Genomic DNA, 15509 nt, shown 5'->3' on the forward strand with positions numbered 1-15509 from the left:
TGGTGAATATGACAACCGTTGATGCCACACCACATCCTTGATGTATCAAAGTGATCTGCCAAACAGAAGCATTTTTAAAAAAAAAACATTTCTCACCTCAGGTAACACACAAACAGAAGAGCTAAGCCTTCATCGCTGACAGCTATAGAAGATTTCATTGGAGGGATGAGCATCGTTAGCATGAAGGCACTGCATTTGGTGTCACACTCAAAGTCAAGTATGCTTACATGTGTCTTCTCATCACGACACTCAGTGTCGGATTGTTCATTCCTGCACTTGTCATACCTCCACCGCAGCCCCCTCTGAAACAAATGAGGGATTAAAACGGAGTCGTCTGCAACAGAAAGCCCCGATAGGAGAAGAAGACGCTGACAGCTGCTCACTGCAATCCACAGAATATGTATGTCTTTTGTCTGAGGGTTTAGAAAGTACGACACCCACTCAGCAGCACAGCTTGATCTCAGTTTTTTCATTATTTCCTTGCTGCTGCGATGACACTGAGAACCGGACAGCAAACGCTGTTTTAAAAGCACCAAATGATGATTACAGCAATATCACATTTGTGTGTCTTCAAACGTGCATTCATAAGAATCATTGACTGGTTTATTACAACATGCTGTGTTTTCATAGTGTGTCTCACAAACCTGGAATACAATACTCACGGCCACACGTCAGATTACTAGCCTGGAACTGTTTACAAAACATCCAAAATAATGGTTGTTAGATGATAATAAATGTTCTAGCTACAAGACAGCTGTTTTCTCCTTATGTCTTGTTATTGATAATGTTGTGTGAATTTTACTCTGTTGAAATGCACTTCTTTTGCAACACACTGAACACTTTAACATCATGTGATGTAACTCTTCACTGTACAAGTTGACCTAGACCTCATTGGATGGGGCACTCTCTCGTGTATGTGATAAATAACATTCTTATTTTGTTATTATTTTTTTCTTTTTATTATAGTGATTATTTTGAGCCTCAGTCCCTCCCATGGGCTCACCATCTGCGGGAGGAGCCGTAGGGGTCGGGTGCAATGTGAGCTGGGCGGCAGCAAGGGGCGGGGACCCTGGCGGTCCGATCCCCGGCTGCAGAAGCTGGCTCTAGGGACGTGGAACGTCACCACTCTGGTGGGGAAGGAGCCTGAGCTTGTGCGCGAGGTTGAGCGGTTCCGACTAGATATAGTTGGACTCACCTCGACGCATGGCTTGGGCTCTGGAACCAGTACCCTCGAGAGGGGCTGGACCTTCTTCCACTCTGGAGTTGCTCATGGTGAGAGGCGCCGAGCAGGTGTGGGCATTCTCATCAGCCCCCAGCTTGGTGCCTGCACGTTGGGGTTTACCCCGGTGGATGAAAGGGTAGTTTCCCTCCGCCTCCGGGTGGGGGGACGGGTCCTGACTGTTGTCTGTGCTTATGCACCGAACAGCAGTTCAGAGTACCCACCCTTTCTGGGGTCCTTGGAGGGAGTGCTGGAGGGTGCTCCTTCTGGGGACTCCATTGTTCTGCTGGGGGACTTCAATGCTCACGTGGGCAATGACAGTGAGACCTGGAGGGGAGTGATTGGGAGGCATGGTCCCCCCCCTCTGAACCCAAATGGTGTTTTGTTATTGGACTTCTGTGCTCGTCATGGATTGTCTATAACGAACACCATGTTCCAGCATAAGAGTGTCCATATGTACACCTGGCATCAGGATTCCCTGGGCCGCAGTTCAATGATCGACTTTGTAGTCGTATCGTCGGACCTGCGGCCACATGCCTTGGACACTCGGGTGAAGAGGGGGGCGGAGCTGTCAACTGATCACCACCTGGTGGTGAGTTGGCTCAGATGGTGGGGGAGGAAGCCGGTCAGAGCTGGCAGGCCCAAACGTGTTGTGAGGGTCTGCTGGGAACGTCTGGCTGAGTCCCCTGTCAGAGCGAGCTTCAACTCCCACCTTCAGCAGAGCTTCGAACATGTCCAGGGTGAGGCGGGGGACATTGAGTCCGAATGGGCTGTGTTCCGTGCCTCTATTGCTGAGGCGGCCAGCCGGAGCTGTGGCTGCAAGGTCGTTGGTGCCTGTCGTGGCGGTAATCCCAGGACTCGTTGGTGGACACCAGCAGTGAGGGATGCCGTCAAGCTGAAGAAGGAGTCCTATCGGGCCTTCTTGGCCTGTGGGACTCTGGAGGCAGCTGATGGGTACCGGCGGGCTAAGCGGCATGCGGCTTCGGCCGTTGCCGAGGCAAAAACTCGGGCATGGGAGGAGTTCGGCGAGGCCATGGAGAAAGACTTCCGGACGGCTTCGAGGAGATTCTGGTCCACCATCCGGCGGCTCAGGGGGGGGAAGCAGTGCTCCATCAATACTGTGTACAGTGGAGATGGGGTGCTGCTGACCTCAACTCGGGACGTTGTGGGTCGGTGGAGGGAATACTTCGAAGACCTCCTCAATCCTACCAACACGTCTTCCCATGAGGGAGCAGAGCTGGTGGACTCAGGGGTGGACTCTCCTATCTCTGGGGCTGAAGTCGCTGAGGTGGTCAAAAAGCTCCTTGGCGGCAAGGCCCCGGGGGTGGATGAGATCCGCCCGGAGTTCCTTAAGGCTCTGGATGCTATGGGGCTGTCCTGGCTGACACGCCTCTGCAGCATCGCGTGGACATCGGGGGCAGTACCGCTGGATTGGCAGACTGGGGTGGTGGTCCCCCTTTTTAAGAAGGGGGACCGGATGGTGTGTTCCAATTACAGGGGAATCACACTCCTCAGCCTCCCTGGTAAGGTCTATTCAGGGGTCCTGGAGAGGAGGGTCCGCCGGATAGTCGAATCCCGGATTGAGGCGGAGCAGTGTGGTTTTCGTCCTGGTCGCGGAACAGTGGACCAGCTCTATACCCTCTCTGGGGTCCTGGGGGGGGCATGGGAGTTTGCCCAACCAGTCTACATGTGCTTTGTGGACCTGGAGAAGGCATTCGACCGTGTCCCCCGGGGGCTCCTGTGGGGGGTACTCCGGGAGTATGGGGTACCGGACCCCCTTGTACGAGCTGTCCGGTCCCTGTACGACAGGTGTCAGAGCTTGGTCCGCATTGCCGGTAGTAAGTCGGATTCGTTTCCAGTGAGGGTTGGACTCCGCCAAGGCTTCCCTCTATCACCGATTCTGTTCATAACTTATATGGACAGAATTTCTAGGCGCAGCCGAGGGGTTGAGGGGATCCGACTTGGTGGCCTCAGGATTGGGTCCCTGCTTTTTGCGGATGACGTGGTCCTGTTGGCTTCATCTGGTCGTGATCTCCAGCTCTCGCTTGAGCGATTCGCGGCCGAGTGTGAAGCGGCTGGGATGAGAATCAGCACCTCAAAATCTGAGACCATGGTCCTCAGCCGGAATAGGGTGGATTGCCCTCTCCGGGTCGGGAGTCAGGTCCTGCCTCAAGTGGAGGAGTTTAAATATCTCGGGGTCTTGTTCACGAGTGAGGGAAGGATGGAGCGTGAGATCGACAGACGAATCGGTGCGGCGTCTGCAGTAATGCGGGCTCTGCGCCGGTCTGTCGTGGTGAAGAAGGAGCTGAGACAGAAGGCGAAGCTCTCGATTTATCAGTCGATCTACGTTCCTACCCTCACCTATGGTCATGAGCTGTGGGTCGTGACCGAAAGAACGAGATCTCGTATACAGGCGGCTGAAATGAGTTTCCTCCGCAGGGTGGCCGGGCTCTCCCTTAGAGATAGGGTGAGGAGCTCAGTCATCCGGGAGGGGCTCAGAGTAGAGCCGCTGCTCCTTCGCATCGAGAGGAACCAGTTGAGGTGGCTCGGGCATCTGGTCAGGATGCCTCCTGGACGCCTCCCTGGTGAGGTGTTCCAGGCACGTCCCTCGGGGAGGAGACCCCGGGGAAGACCCAGGACACGCTGGAGGGATTATATCTCTCGGCTGGCCTGGGAACGCCTCGGGATCCCCCCATCAGAGTTGGCAAATGTGGCTGGGGAGAGGGAAGTCTGGGCTTCCCTGCTTAGGCTGCTGCCCCCGCGACCCGACCCCGGATAAGCGGCAGAAGATGGAGTCTTCGTTCATTAACAGGTTTGTTGTGATAATGTTATGTTAGTTTGCCAAGAGACAAAGAAGGAAAATTAGCTTTGCTACAATCCAGCATGTTTACATAAGAAATGTATATAAAAATGCACATTCTCTTTAAATGAAAATAACCAAAACATACTCCTCCTGTTCTGGCAAACATATTATTTAAAAGATTGAAATCTTTTTAGCCTTAAAAAATACAGACAAATTTGTTGGGAAGATGCAAAAATGTCTGCAAAGATTTAGAGCTTGGATGATTTTAAACTGTGCAAAAAAATAACATCACCAAAGGGAAATTAAGTTCAGATTAAACATTTACATTCAAATTGCTTTGCCCAACCATCAACCCTGTGTGTGTTTGTAACGAGCTAAATGAAGCATTTTACTGCTTCTTTTTAAACACACACTTCCAGGAACATTTGAACCAGCTCTCAGAGAATATATGGTGGTATGAGGCAGGGAGAAATTTAAAAGGCTATTTTGGCAAAATGGAAAAAAAAAAAAAGAAGAAGTTTTTACAAAAGTTGCGTTAATTCGCCTAATTTTTTCACAGCGTCTTTTGTGCTACAATAATACACGTCACGAAGAGTGTGCTAGTAATTCAGTTCAAATCAGCTATATTTGTATAGCACCACTTCACAACAATGTTGTCACAGGGCACTTTACATACACATCATTTCAAGCCAATTCATACATATCCTATAATAGAAACCAACTGATTGCATCGAATAATGACTTCGATCCAATCCCCCATCCTGAGCATGCACAAGGCGACAGTGGGAAGGAAAAAACTCCCTTTTAACAGGAAGAAAACCTTCAGCAGAACCTGGCTCAGGGAGGGCAGCCATCTGCCTCGACTGGTTGGGGTGGAGAGGACAGGAAAGACAGAACAACATGTACAACTGCAGTGATGCTTTAGCCACGATCTTCACTACAGATGTAGGAAAGCACATTGGACGCTTTATTATGCTGTAACTAAGCCTAAGAAAAAAGGTTTGATGGTTTTTCCTAAATGCACATGTATTTTGTCATTCTTACTTTCAGTTGGCTTTGGCTCTAATCACTGACGCTATCTTTGGGGAACTGCTGCTAACTTAACATGGACAGCCTATTGGTTAAAACTCGTGCTTGTATAAAGGGGAGGTGTGAGCTTTTGAGGATTGGGCATGTGTGTAACATGTTTTGCAACATCAAAAGAAAAAAAAAATCAGTATTTCTCTTCTTCTGTCGCAGCTGTCAGCCTTGGAGACCAGCATTCAAACAGCAGTTTTAAAAGTGAGTCGAGTCAGTCAAAGAAGATACCTGTCATTTTTCTGACTGCAGCTGGCCCTGCAGGTTATTGATACTCCACAGATTTTGACACTGTGGAGCCCTGCCTAGCATTTAATAGGTTCATCAAAATAAAGGTTTTAAGTACCTCAAGGAGTGCAACATATGGGAGATAGCTCTGGTGCTTTGCTCAGACAAAATTTAGGCAATTTCTTTGAAAATTTGTGGTGCTCATTTTGCTCTTTCCGACAGATATAACAGTACTTTGTCACAGAAACTCTGAATGAATTTTCAAATGGCCCTGTGATGGAGTGGCAACCTGTCCAGTAGGGGTGGGAAAATTTAATCGAAGAACATAATTTTTTGCTTCACCATTTCAAAATCGATCATTTTGGGTTTTTTTTTTTTTTTTTTTTCAAATAAATTAAAATAATCCAGTATAAAATTTTTGTAATTTTTTATTGTTTTTATTGATCTTTTTATTTGTCTTCTTGGGCATTATAGCAGCAAAATGATGGTCTGTCAACTGTGTTGTTTTTTTGTTTTTTTTTTCCCAATTGATATTAAGAAAAATGACGAGCAAAACAAAAGGTTTGTTTTTTTTTGTTGGTTTTTTTTTTTACATTTTTTTTGTTTTGAATTTACAAAAATCAGCAATAACAAAGAATTATGATTATTGCAATTGAAAAATCATAATCGTACTGAATCAGGACAAAAGCATATTGTCACAGCTCTACTGTCCGGGATATATCCTGCCTTTCCCCTGATGACTGCTGGGATAGGTTCCAGCTTCCCATGACCTTGAATTGGACTAAGCGGTATAGAAAACAACTGACTGACTGACTGCATGAAGTTCTGGCCAAGGCAGCAGTGAAAAGGAGATTTATGATTAAATAAATTTAAAGCAGAGCAAAATTCAAGTTCTAATGTCACCTTTTTAAATAATGTTGAGAGGAGGAATGAACTATAACCATTAAACTGAAAAGTTAACCACTTGGAGAGTACATACTTCCACCAAGCAGCTTGCATCCACCCATACTTTGATTTCTGCCCTATGTACTGTAGTCCTACATTTAATTTATATGTAGACACCATTACATTGCTAGATTCACTTAAAATGGAACTATTATGTGCATTTCAGGCTAATTTTTTTTTTATTTCTGAGACCAGAAGGGCTGGGATTGATTGAGTTATTGCCCTATATCGCTTTCTTTACTTCAGACCGACCCTCTCCGTAGGCTGTCAGATCAGCCTGTGGGCAAAACGAGTGGATTGAGACTCTTCCGCATTAAGCCCCGCCTCCCGCCACTGCACTACATTGGGAGCGCGCAACACAGCTGCTTTTGTCGTCATTGTAACGTCTCATAAACAGAAGGATTAGGCTCATATGAACTCAATAAAAAAACAAAATACAATGTCAACACATAGCATACAGCCCTACATGTTGGAACCTGAATCAGACCCTGAAAACAAAGTGGAAAAAGAGCAACCCACAGCAATGAATGCAGCAGGATGTCTCTCTTTGGTAAACTCACCAGCCATCGTTGGGAATAACTTTATCCACCGTTTTCCACCCGCCTGATGTATTTGTACATGCCCTTGTACGGAACCAAAAAAAAAAATCATGACAACTAGTTCAGTAGGGTTCACATGATGTTGCTGACAAACTGACTGACAGACAGACAGACAGAAAGACAGATAAGAGCTGGTAAAAACTTAACTTCTGTCACCTGTTAGCAGAAATAAAAATAAGAAGGGCACTCATCTACTCATGTGTAGCTCCAGTGTTGGTTAAAAATGTCTCTGTTGTATCATCCTGTCAACTCGTGCTTCCAAACGTGGACCCTTGTACATTTTACATAATAGCTTAACTTGAACTAATGAGTCTGAGTGTCATCAACGTTTAGGGACTTTCCATTAATATTGTTTTCATGGTGCAAAGACCTATTTCCTGACATTATCTGCTTCCGGCGTGTAATGCGGTGCTTAAAAGGTCATATTCCTGCATTCCTTTGTGTTTTCATTTAAATGAAAATGAAAACACCAGCAGAGACGCAGCATCACACAGTCAAAAAAAAAAAAAAGAAAAAAAAAGAAAGAAATAGAATGAAGAAAAAGTTAAGGACAAAGATTTAAATAGTGACATTTGCTCAGAAAAGTCAGCTGTTTTGATAATTTAAAAAGTTCAGTGAGTCTGTGAATCTTTGAGCCTCAGGCAAAGCATGGTTTCACCCCGAGGCTGTGATCACAAAGCTCCATGAAGTCACTGCTGCAGTCTGGGCCTGCAGGCTGCTCGGTAATTTTACACTGTCTCAATTGTGAAAACTCAGAGGCAGCTAAGTACACAAAGACTTTTATTAAAAATAATAAAAAATATCACAATAATATACAAAACCAGTTCTCTTGCTCCATTCATGATTATAACCAAATATGTTTACACCAAAGGTTAATCATCACGTGTCTCTTGAAAGATTGTGTCTCTGCTCCACAAAGTCCCAGTCACCTGAATAAAGGCTCCACCTAAGGTAACAGACAACACTGTTGGGAGGAATATGTTCGCAGTGCTTGCAGTTGTGTGCAGATGTGTGTTTCTGAGTTCATTCAGTTTGCTGTGATGACAACTAAAGCTCGAAAATGAGATAATAAATGCTGCAGTTACTTCTGTGTACAGATACTATTACTGCTTTACTGGATGCTTTCTTTGTAGGAAACCATTCAAATCTATTTTTAGCTACTGTACTGAGAAATACTGTGGTTATTTCCGCTGCTGTGTATCACCATTTATCCGACGATCTTTCCGAGAAATATGTTTCTCTATGCTGTTCAGGAAAGTTCTCCCTGGTCAATATGCTGTAGTTCGTTCTCTAATAGTGATTTGCTTGCTGTAGCAGTGTCGCTAATTCAGCCGTCTGACAAATTTTCTTTTTTTTTTTTTTTGATGTGAAACAAGACCAGGATAGCCAGTTTGGCTTTGGCATCTCAGCATACTAGCGCCGATAAAAATAAGATGTGATATAGCTGTGCAAGTATCTGCCTGACCGGCCACTGGTTCCCAAACCATAGCCTCACCCCTCCTCCAGACAGGTGAGCTGGAGCAACACCGACAACCACACCTGCGGTCACGCCTGGACTGGGACAAAAAATTAACCCAGGCATGTTGAGCCGAGACTGGCGCACCAGGTATGGATGGCAAGACAATTAAAGCTGTGAATGAAAACAAAGTTTCTTATGAGAGTGCTTATACACTGCCTTGTTAATAAACTAAAACAACACCACCCTCCCTGTCCCATTATTCTATAATGTAGCTGTCATAGTCAATAACTTAGCGGAAACCAAAAGTGGAACTTTCCTCAGCATTACCATCCATCATAATATATGGCAATGTTAAAATCACCAGTTAGGATAAAGTGGGGAAAAATCAATAGAGATAACCAACATTGATTTAGAAAATTCATGAATAAAACTTCCACAGTGTCTTGGATCTCTGTAGATGATTAAAATTGGAATTTAAGAATAAAATAAGAATAATAAGATTGAGAAACCTTTAAAAGTTCCATTGTTGGAAAGGTACAGGTGCAGTAGCAGAAGCACGCAGGTGATATTATAGAGAATATACACAGAAAATTAAACAGTACTAATAACATGTACAATATATGGTCTGACAGGTATTCCAATTAAATTAAAGTACCAAATACAATATCTTTAAACTGGAACAAATATTTAAATGAAAACTGCATTTGTTTTGGTTCCTTAACTTTAAATAACTAACAGTTTTTTTTTAATGCAGTACAGAATAACAGAAAGAAGAATGTGTGTGAATCTGAGGCATCAGTGTATCCACTGAGTTCAGCAGCATAAATCTAGCCTATACTTCAGCCAGCAAACTTTACTTGTATTCCAGCTTTACAAGAAAAAATATATCAGTAGTTTCTATTGTTCACTTGTTTGAAATGAGGAGGTGTACAAGTTAGGGTTAGGGATGGCAGTGCATGTGTAGGATCATGTTTTGTGTCCACGTGGCTGCAGCGAAGCGGCTGTGCAGTGATAAAACCTGCAAGAATAAAACTGCATATTTTACACACTAACCACATGCAAGCAAGAGTAAAGCAGGGAAAGTGTAAAAATGTCAGATTGTGTCAGTGCTGCACTGTTCTGTATGAGAGTCAAGACCATTGAAAAAGAAGAAATTGGAGTGGAAAATCAAATCATGTCAACATTTCTTAGCTTTTTAGGGAACTAAAATTGTTTGCACTACACACTTCTGTCTGCCATGACATTAATCTAAGTTTTTTTTTCTGCCTTTATAAGGTGTCTCATGTCTCTTCTGGTACAGCGTCAAAGGCTCAACTTCCACTTAATGAGGCCTATATGCTTAAAGTGAAATTGTCAAAAGATTTACAAATAAACCCTTCATCCAATCTGAGCACAAGTCAGTGTGACTCGGTCCTACACAACTTGTTGTCCATTTTGCTTGTTTCTTTCTTTTTTGCCAGAAAGAAAGCACCGAGTTATTATAGCTACCTTTGACTTTCCCAGCTGCAGTGGTTTGTTTGCTCTGATTAAAAGTGTCAACTACAAGCCAGAGTCCCATTAATTCTAATTGTTGGCACTGACACAGGCCTCCCATTACATTTCCTGTCATTGTTTGGACTGTCTACAGGCGTAATACTTTATCCATTCTGATTTGTAGGCAGAACCACAAAGTATGCTTGCATTAAATAAGATTGGCAGAGTTTCCTACTGCCTGCTGTGTTATGTACTCCTCTTTTTCTGACATGGAGATGTGGCTCCAGTTAAAGCACAAAAACTGGATCTTGGCCACAAGAAAGGCAGGGGTTCCATCTTTTTTCCTTAATGTTTCCACTTGCTATCAAAGATTGCCTCATGAAACAGTGTGTAAACATATTCACTTGCTCGGCGTAATGAATCTGTTAAACTGCCAAGTGACTCTAATGCCTCATTTTCACTGCTGTCTCTGTGGACTCCTTCCTGTGCATAAAATTGTTACAAGTGTGATTGTAGTCTGTGGAGGCACAGAATCCATTTTTTTCTTGAACTACTCCAGGGAGAGCAAAGACACACCTTCTTTCTGTGTCCCCTAACTTGCAGAGGCCACACACGCACCATACAAACAGCTAAATGTCAAAAACAAACAAAATGAAGAAATGACAATAAGCAAACAAGGAAATAGCCTGTTATAGCTACTCTTCTATTTATTATATAATACAGTAGACAGAATACTTCCAGTTAAAACTAATTCCTCTTAATTTCTCTGACATAGGCCACGTCTAAGCCAGTTTTGTTTGTTTTCTTTGTTAAAACCTTGTTTTCAGCAAAAAAAAACCCCAAAACCTACCAATACCTTCAGCCATGATTATTCCAGTATTTCTAGTTAAAGAAGACATTGATCTGTAAAATCAAAATAAGGAAATGTTATTTTTCCCAGTCTGTCCAGTTCAATACATTCATTGTTTCCCAATTATAATCTAAATCACACAAATTTATAACGTGCTCCATTCATTCATTGTCTATCCCACTCATTCCTTTATTGCAGATTCACCATTTCTTTCCTGCAAAGATTCTTTCTTTCTCTCTTTTCTTTAGCATGGTTATTAATGTTATCACTAGCAGTTAGTACAGGGAATAACCTCTGTCAGGATCAAACAGGCTATCCTGTCCATCAGCATCAGTTCGTCTAGAAAGTAGTTGAACTATTTCTGTCTTGACAAACAAAACTGACTGTAGTTTTTGGAGATATATATATATATATATATATATATATATATATATATATATATATATATATATATATATATATATATATATATATATATATATATATATATATATCTTTTTTCAGCTTCCATCATTTCCTTTGGATCAGGTAAGTTAATGGAAACGCTCCCTGATCTCCACACCATCAAGCTGCTCTAGATGTAAAATAGTTCAGCTCCGCAAACACTTGTGGGAAATATATTTACAGTAAACCTCAAGAGCAGCTCTCATTATGTCAAAACATGTCAAGTTGAAGTTTCTGCCATCTCTTGCAAGTGAAAAGTGAGTAATTTATTTAGCAGGAATTGAGCAGTTTAATTTTGCAAATTTCCAACAGTGCAACATCTGTATTGCAGGTAATGAATTATTTACACCGACGTGCATTTAAAAATATCTTCTTTAAAGTATTTTCAACTGTTAGGGTCTATCTGTTTTGAACTTTAGCCTCCTTCACTCTTTAATCTTCATCATCTGCAGATTAAAGACATTAAAAAAATATATCCAAATCCAAGCCAGAGCTAAATTTGATTTGACTGTGTGTAATGCTCTCTACCAGTCTACCCTCCTCTCTTTCTCTTTCCTCTCCTCTCAGACTAAACTCTGACTGCCTCAATGTCACGGCAGCGAGGCAAAGACAATTAAGGTGTATAAATATGTAAATATGGTCACGGCAGCTCAGCGGGAGGAACAGCGTAATGACATTTTGTGCCCTCGTTTGGCTAATCCCCAAGACACCTCCGAATTAGAAACCTTAATGACAACCAATAATGCACAGATGGTCAAACTCTGGGGGCACGTCGGCCCTTCTGATGCTGCCTCGGCTCCTTGCGGCATTGCTCTTCATGCCAACAATACACACACAGGCAAAGAGGCTCCGAGATAAACACATGGACCCTGGCTAGCCGGCGTTTTCATGCAGGGAAGCAGGCATACAAACATGCGTGATGCAGAACACACACAGCGTAAACACATACACATGCACATTACCTAGCCAGATGTCACCTGTACCCATGGGGGTGATCATGGTTGTAACTAGAAGGTCAGGTCTTGGCAGGCCGTTTAAGGCCAGGCGAGGCTCTGCTTCAGTGTGCTTTTCATGTGTGTGTGTGTGTGTGTGTGTGTGTGTGTGTGTAGAGGTTATTGTTTGGTGTCTCAGGTAATGTGTCCGGTGAGGCTTTATGGCAGATGTCGACCATCCGTCTTGTAAAAGCTGACACACAGAAACACTCAGTCGCCGCATCTCAAGAGACAGAGTCGACGCGAGAAGAAGAGCGCTTTCGGTGGAGAGATTATGCGTGAAATACAGAGAAAAGCAGAAGAAGAGTAAAGACAGAGCAAGGTGCTTTGGCTGGTTTCCGACAGTAATTAGTTCAACAAAGCTATTTGTGCTTCCAGCCTCTATTAGGTGGGAAAGTGTTTCTGTGGGGAGTAAGCAAGTTTCTACAAAGGACAAAGCAGCATGGGAGACTTCACTCAGATTTACTCGCCCTGCTTTGATTTCCGAGTTGAAAGGACTGAGTCAAAGAAGTTAAATAAAAGTGAATAACTTGAATAATGGGTCAGTGAGGTGACTAGAAATGAGGGACTTTTCTCCCCTTTTGTGAGTGTTTGCAAACTGGCATAGCTCTTCAGTTTCTGCTGGAAAAATGTATACAACAGAGTTGTTGTCATGTAAGCAGCAGAAATCCCACAACTCTGTCCCGCACTGGTGTGTTGCCAGCATTTGATGTCTTTCAGGTATATTCTTTGATTGCAGCCAAATTATGACCAGTGTGAGACCTGACGCTGTACCAGTCAGAAGTTTGGACACGTTCGACTGGAACTGTGTGTCATTCCTCTCAAAGGTTGGGGAGGGAAAACAATGTAGAAATGGATCCAGCATCCTTTGAAATAAGAGCAAACAGAGGGAAACTCTTTGTTTGTGCACCTGATTTCATAACCATTGAAGTATCTGGCTCCAACTGCATTGCTGTGAGAAAAAAAGGGTTTATTGCAGAATCACTGAGAGAAATTGTGGAAATGATCGAGTTGGTTGGCAAAGGTTGAAGACTCAGAATGGCTGAAGGCTAGGCATGCTGGACACTGAGCTGCTGGTTGAAGCCAATCAGAATTTATCGCAAGATGTAGTTTTTTTTTGGAAATGCAGACTTAATACCTGACATGAATACAAGCAGTTTTAGGTTAGGTAAAAGTATGAAATGTGAACCTGAAAAATAGAAGATTTGCATTTTTTTTTTTTTTTTTAAGTAAATGAAATGTGAAGCAGCTCTTTTAATGTTTCCTTTGTTTCATCATTAGGAGTACACAAGCACTCTAACAAGTCTGAGGGCGAGTGTTTCAGGAGCTCGTCTGAATATTACAAACTGCTGTAATAAAAAGGAGCAGGTTTGTGTCAGACACCCAGTAGAAATATTGCTGTTGTCTGTGATTTTCCTGTCAGAATGTGCAAGGATTTGATCATATGCAGGAGACCTTGACACCATCTTAAACTCCAGTGTCTTCTATCTAAGCAGCAAGAGACTAAAAAAGACCAAATGACCATGGTAGATGAAGGAAGAGAGCCAGAGCATGTCATGCTAAGTCAGCTCGGATACGTTCTTCTACATATCTACTGATGGTGAATGTTCAGTCCAAGGAGAATTAACAGATGTTTCAGCAACACAGTCAAATATCCACATGTTAAGCACTGACAACGAGTTCTGTGGGAGTGGATGTTTGACACTGAGTTTATCAACCTTCCATGTTCTCATTTTTGCTCCTCCTTCAAATATCCTCTGAGCTGATGAAAGAAACCATAATCTGTTCCAATGCTTCTGCCTGTGACTCAGTTTTTACATTTACATGTTTTTGTGTGTGTGTAGTGGCAAAGAGCCCTTTTGTGTGTAATTTCATTATGCAATTGTGTGCTGAGTTATGATAGATAATTTGAATCTAGAAGAAGTAGATTTGTCAAGAAGCTAATTATAATCGCACCTCTCCAGCTGTTATTGATCTCATGGGAGCTTCCAGGTGCCTCATTTCCTGTCCTCGCGCTTCGTTTTGCATTTTCAAGTTGCAGCATGAAAAAAAAAAAAAAAGGTTCCATGGGAGCTGGAGTGCATCTCCGGCCTTTCAGCATGTTCACCGCTGCTGAGATGAGGGAGAGATATAGAAACGTTGCAGCCTGTATGCCTGCCCCCCCTCCTTAAGCTGACACGCCATGGTGATATAATGTTATTCTGGGTGAAAGACTCATTATACATGTGGCAATAAATTAATAATGCTCCAAGATATTATCCATCACCAGAATTTCCTTTAATAATTTATCAACTACCGTATCACACTTCGCCCTGTGAATCATGTGTGCTCATTACACCGTCTGCCACGGTCCGAGCAGCAGACTCAAAGTAGATATTTGCAAAGAAATATTTGTTGATGGCTGTACAGAACAGGGGAAAGCTACCTACTGTGGACGACTGTTACGAGTAGAAGGGACAGTTTAATTGGCTTGGATCAAAGCTTTTCTGTGAATCCCCCGTACCAGAGTACAGGATTACTGTTTGTATGTTTGCAGAACGGTCAAAGGTTTTAGGGCTGAAAAATCAAATTGGCATAAGCAGCATGCTGCATCCAAGTTTAATACGAGGTTCTTTTCATCAGTCATTTTAGCTGACTTTACTGGAATCTACCTCATGTTAGATCTAAATCCTCTTTAATAAGTAAGAAAGAGGCTTTTAAAAGTGGAAGCTATACGGAGACAGCCATTAAGACTTGGTGAAAAACCTGCAAATGGCAGATGGAATGAAGATAGATTTGGTGCACTGCAGTAAGTGAATCATTACAGCAGAGACATGTAGCTTATTTAGGCAGGTGAAAATGTAAATAATTCTGTGGTAATGTGGAGGTGATGCATCCTTATTTTCTTTTAACAGTCTTATGGTATCTGTCTAAAATGAACATTGTTTTGTTTAGTCCACCTGGAAGCAAAGTTAAAATAATTATCAGGCTGATTTTAAAACAAGAAATACAAAACTTCATTTCTAATTATACAGACAAATCATGTGTTGGAATCAGGATATTGTTTGTTTAATACGCAGCAGAATACTCCATTTAATGTTAGCAATGCCTTCAATGATTTAATCTTCTCATAATAATTATCATTTAATATTGTTTAAACTTTTGTTTTGTGCAAACAAAATGACTTTCACACATCCACTGGTAAGCACCACACCTCATCACTGTGTGTTTGATGGTTTAATGAAAGGTAAAGATTAATTTGGGAAGGGATTTGGAAGTTCTTTCATTGGTTCATGTGGTGTGTGTCATGTTTCAGGGCTGGAAGGAGAAGATTCAGTGTGGGGGGTTCCGTTTCAGAAAGCCAGTGACGCAAACTGACTTACACTTTCCAGAAGGTACCTGGAACAAGAAGGAAAGAAATTAAAAAGATGTATGAATAAG

Source organism: Telmatherina bonti (genome assembly GCF_933228915.1).
Source record: "Telmatherina bonti genome assembly, chromosome: 7".
NCBI classification, from domain to species: Eukaryota; Metazoa; Chordata; class Actinopteri; order Atheriniformes; family Telmatherinidae; genus Telmatherina; species Telmatherina bonti.